Genomic DNA, 6,000 nt, shown 5'->3' with positions numbered 1-6,000 from the left:
ACTATTAGTATTGGATTTGGTTGCGTCAGGCTTGGCGCTTCGTTATGATTGGTTGGGTTAGGAAGGTTGTTGGAGCCATAACAACGAGATCGCTAGAGAAATGCTTTTCATATGAGGCCTTCATTCGGAAGGCGTATGGTGCAACTATGTAAGACTATATGTCTTAGTAAGCAGATGGAAATCCAGTGAATCGGTTGTTTAGCAGGTAAGTTGGGACAGTTGCTTTTGGAAAGCTGCTAGGGGGCATCAAGATGAGCCCGGGATGGTATCAGTGATTTGGGGCTCGTCTGTGGAACTGCTTGTGATTTGGGGAATATGTTAAGTCACTTGCAGCCTAGATTAAATAATCTCAGAGTAATGGATTCGACCCTGTGACGCAGCTCTCGTTTGAATCTAACCATTGCAGGGATGAGTCTTTTACTCAAAGGATAATCTAAGCCTTCTGTCAAGTATGGGTGTTCTACAGTAATGAGTGGTCAGTGATTCGATATCCAGTAAAGCAACTAGATAATCAAGGGTTGGAAGTGTTTTGTTTACATAACAGCCCAAAATTCCAAGGTAAAAATTTCATTTTTATTATAATCAAAACACTACTGTAACTTTGTTCTAAACATTAAAAAGTATTTCAATGAACACAATTATCAGAGTTCAATCCCAAAGATCACATATTGCTGCGATCGTCCCGAGCTCTTTCATCTAAAAACTGGATTACATGAAACATAAACTAAAAATCGTAAGCACAAAGTTTAGTGACTTCCCCAAATACCACATACCATACATATGAAACGATCCATACATGACATACATAACCGTGAGCCATACATATCAATCATATACCATAATCAATGAGAGTGCTATGTGCCAACCATAGTCTTGCCATTATGCGACGAGCCACCTCATGGTCTTTCTTGCCAGCCCAGGGGCCACAACCCTGGGTCTTACAGACAAGTGCCAAGAGCTACCTCCTGGTCTTCCATGCAAGCATCACAAAGACAACTAGCACACAAACTATACTACTTATATAACTACTTGCTAGAGTTCAAATTTTGGTCTTGCATATAGTGTGCCTAGAGTCGCCTCCTGGTCTTTCATACATAATGCCAAGGGCTTAACCCCGGGTCTTACTTCAACACCTAAACCAAATGGGCTGGCATTGGTGCCTTCGACCCATACAACAGTGGAGAGACTCACCTCGAATGCTGAAGCACACTACAAGAAATCCTTAGCTGCTGCCCTTACAAACCCTCGAGCTAGCAATACCAAAATATCACCCAATTAGCAATTGGGTTCCAAACCATGATCCATAATCAATAATTGGGGTAAAATGGTAATGTTACCCCTACCCCATTAGGATTCATTACTAAGGCCCAAGCCATAAAGCCAACAAGATGCAAAACCACAAAATCCTTGAAATCTCACTAATGGCCTAATTTTCCAAATTAGGCCCACTCCCATACGGACCTTATCCTAATCCCACACTTTCCAATTCAGATTGCTTCAAACACCCCTTGGCATAAGCTTGATTAAAGGAATAAGTCAAAAGTCAAAATCAACGGCCTGAGTTGACCCAACTCGCCGAGTTTTATCCTTCAACTCGCCAAGTTCCTCTAAAAACCGTAAAGTCGGGAAGAAACCGATCCAACTCTCCGAGCTGTCTAATCAACTCGCCGAGTTGACCTTCACCAACTCAAAATCGGGGAAAACCAAAACAACTCGCCGAGTTGGCTATCCAACTTGTCGAGTTCACCTAGGAACAAACAACTCAACCTATTAAGCCATATTCAAAACTAACAACTTCTCCCACTCAGATCTTAACTGAAATGACCATAAGAAGGGTAAAGTTTCCAACTTTACCCAAAGAACTACCAAAATGCGTTCAAAACCCAAACCCTAAACTTAAAAGGGTAAGGATTTAAACATTAAGAACTTATTCTACAAGGACACAACTCCAAGATGCAGATCTGAGCATATAAGGCTAAATGGCCATGGAAAGTTTCCAACTTTACACTTATTCATGCTTAGAAGAAGCTCAAAAGCTTAACAGAGACCAAAAGGAGGACTTAATGAATGCATGAAGCCCTTAGGACCATAAAGTTGGCACCTTTATGCCAAAAGAGATGATAAAGATCATAAAGTTTGCACCTTTCTACTTCCTCAACAATCACCCAACAATGGCTAAAAGCATACAAATAAATCCAAGAAGAGATCTAAGACAATAATAAGCAAGGATAGAACTTTATACCCAAAATGAGCTAGAAATAGGGAAGAAAATCAAGATCTATGAGCTCCTTCTTGAACGACCACCTTGTACCAAGCTTCTCCTCCTTGAATGAGCTTCAAACACACACTGGACTCACAACACTCTTGGAGGCTCTAGGATTTTGAGATTAGGGTTAAGAGCTATGGAGATTGGAAATGAGGCCAACACCTGGAACTTAAGGTGTTTCAACAAGGTGCAAAACCCCAAAATTAGGGTTTCCTAAACAGCGCCCAACTCGTCGAGTTGGCTCATAAATCTCGTGACCAAAATAACCTCTAGTCGCCGAGTTAAGACTCCTCAACTCGTCGATTAGACCCCTTAATCCACATGATTCATCATCTTCAACTCGCTGAGTTGGCTCCTCCAACTCACCGAGTTCGACATGAAATTGACAATATTTCCACAATTAACCTTCTAGATTCTGGGTGTTACAACTCTCCCCCAGTTAAATTAGATTTCGTCCTCGAAATTGCTCTTTATTAATGCTCATACCAAAATGACCAACCTGAAGATTATAAACAAAATTCTACGCACAAAATAATCTTTAGAAGGCAACCGAAACCGAAACCGAAACTTCTATCTCGAAAATAACACTCAACCCTTCAGCCCTTTGCAAACACTTCTACCTTTCTAGGACTAGAATCTATAATGGTCTGACACCCGGGCAGACCGTTCATGCTGAAACAACTCCATGCCCAACTCTCAATGAATAACTGACCAAACATAATACTTTCAATCTGGAACATACCACGACTTATCCAAATTTACTGAAACTACCCTTAGAATAGTTCTTTAAGCCCGATGAACAACGAAACCACAATTCCTTGAACAAAACCCAATGCTATCTCACCTAAACTTTGAAATATAAGGTCTCAATGGTCTAACCTCCTATCAGACCTTCCACAACGAGCTGCCACCAAACCATCCTCATAGAGTTTCATACTAAACAAAATGCGTCGAACCCTCGATCACATTGCTGCTTCAAAGGGAAACAAAGTCACTGAGCATAAACAGCTACAAAACACTTATATCTGACAAAAGGCACAAATAATCCTTTGAGTAGAAGATTCATTCCTGCAACGGTAAGACACAGACGAGAGCCACACACCAGGGTCAAATCAATTAATATGAGATTATTTAATCCCACTGCGAGTGACTTAGCATTTCCCAATCCACCAGTTACTCCACACACACACGAAACCCAAATCACTAAAATTGCCCGAACATTGGAAATGCCCAAAACACTGAAACTGCCCAAAACATTGATACTGCCTGAAACCCTGAAAATCCACAGAGACCTCCATGATCCCAATCCATCTGCTAGTCATCTGAAATACCGGGTTCCAACCCGGTACTAAGCCAAAACACTCCCACACAGTCGCCCCTCACGATTTCTGACAGAAAGCCTCACAATCAATAACTACCCAACCATCTCGACACTAACCCGATGGTAAACTGAACGCTACAGGAGGACCCAATGTAGTATTCCAAACATATTGCGGCCCTCCAACAGCCTTCGAAGTGACCCACCCTAGCCTAAACCATCCGAAGGAAACCGTGATCAAAACACATGTTTTCTACAATCTCACCTTCTGAATAAGGACCAGTGAATGCTACGGGCCACCCCGCAGTCTTACAACACTCCCATACCAACTGACCACTAGTGAATGCTACGGGCCACCCAACAGTCTTACAATACTTCAACAATAATTGCTAACTAGTGAATGCTACGAGCCACCATGTAGTCTTACAACACTTCCACTTACCATAATCACAGCCCAAAGCCTTACCTCTAATCTATCAAACCGAATACACCGAGAGTCGAGCACACACTCGACCAAACACCCAAGCTGAAATTGAGCCATGCTTGAAACCCCAACCTGGTTCCCCAAATCCTGCTATCGAGCACCAAGAGAACGCGATCTCAATGTTGGTAAGTTTCCCAAACTTCCAACTCACACAATCCTTAATCCAAACAGCCACTTGGGTTGCCTTCCTACCTGACCGGGATGCGAAACTAATCCTAGTTTCGAAACCACTTCTACTCCTGAATCCTTGAACAATTCCCCCCCACTTTGAATCGACTAAATTCTCAAAGCACATGAGAATTGAAGGAATCCCCCAATCCTTCTTACTTTCCAATGATCGATCCGCTGACAACAAACTCTCCACCTTGCTAGTGATCCATTACTAGCCACCTCAAAAGACCACATATTATCTGATGACTAGCTGAACACTTCCCAAATCCCAATATTATTGATAACCTCAGATGCTAAAAATAACATCTCACTCAAATATTGAAGTTCAAAGGACGGATGCTCCAACTAAAGCAACAAACAACTTCCCTCGGCACCTCCAAAAACAATCCAAGCACAATGGCTAAAACCACTAGATTCTGGTGACACTGGACAACTAACCCGTTGAGTCCTGACCATAAACCATCCATACAATGCCCCCAAACTAATCCCGACTACAACCAAGATAGCAAAAAACACTCCACACCCGCTGTAACGCCCCGATTCTCAAGTATTGATTTTATGTAAGAATTTTCTTGTTTTCAAGGTCTACTCAAGGAGTTGGTTGCCCTACTCGTCGAGTAGTAGTGGGTTAGTCCGCATGTTTTAGTGACCTACTCGCCGAGTCCAAGAAGGGACTCGAGGAGTAGGAGCTGGCAGATGAAACCCTAAATTTCGGGGTATTGCACCCTATTTAAAGGATCATTGGCCTCCCCCAGCCTCCCATTTACAACTCCTTGGCACCCTTAAACCCTAAAACATGTGTGTGTGTGTGTTTCTTTGGTGTGTTAAAGCTTAGAAGAGGAGTCTTAGTGGAGAAACACTTAGGAAACATGTAAACTGGAGCAAGAAAACTCATGGGAAGCAAACATATACTCCAGTTGACACCCTCTTGAAGGTATTAGGATGTTACCTTGGCTCATTTCATTCTAGATCTCTTTTGGGTGGATTTTAGGACTTTCCTTGTATGTTTGGAAGCTTTGCTTGTGTATAAGCTAAGATCTGAAGTGGTAACTTCAGATCTGAACTCTCTTGGGTCTTTAAGTCCATAAAGCTTCCAACTTTTGCAAAGCTGAGACTCTCCTTAAGTGCAAAACCTCCATTGCAAGCTTAGTTTGTCATTTTAGGACTTTATGGTCTTGCATGCACTTAAAGTTTGCAACTTTACATGATAAACATGCCTTGGGGGACTAGATCTAAAATATGGAGCCTTAGCATGGCTTAAAAAGTCTCTATATGGGTGAAGGACTGAATGGACTCGGCGAGTCAGATGAACGACTCGGGGAGTCCGATGAAGATTGCCTTGGGCTCGATGAGTCAGTTGAATGACTCGGCGAGTCAGCTAGGGTTTTCCCAACCTTTAGACACGTATGAACACGACGAGTTGTAAGCGGAAAACTCGCCGTGTTGGCCTGGCAAATCTAGTTAGGCCGAAGGCCCAGCAAGCGGTTCAAATAGGCTAAAGGCCCAAAGGAGGGTTGTTTAGATGTGCCGAGGGCTCAGAGAGCGGTCCAGATAGACTGAGGACCGGGATTTGGTCCAGATAGACTGATATAAATAATCCGAAAGAGGGAAAAAGATATGTACCTACAATATTGCCTACTGGAGTCCTGAGCTCCCTTCTCTGACACTGCAAAGTTCAAATCCTCTCTGCTGGGGCTCCTGTCCTACCTTCTCGTCTATTGGTGATCCTCAAAGTAGCCGGAGCATGCGCTCTTACTGCTC

Source organism: Lactuca sativa, chromosome 1 (genome assembly GCF_002870075.4).
Source record: "Lactuca sativa cultivar Salinas chromosome 1, Lsat_Salinas_v11, whole genome shotgun sequence".
Classification (NCBI taxonomy): domain Eukaryota; kingdom Viridiplantae; phylum Streptophyta; class Magnoliopsida; order Asterales; family Asteraceae; genus Lactuca; species Lactuca sativa.
Note: the sequence above shows the minus strand (reverse complement) of the source record.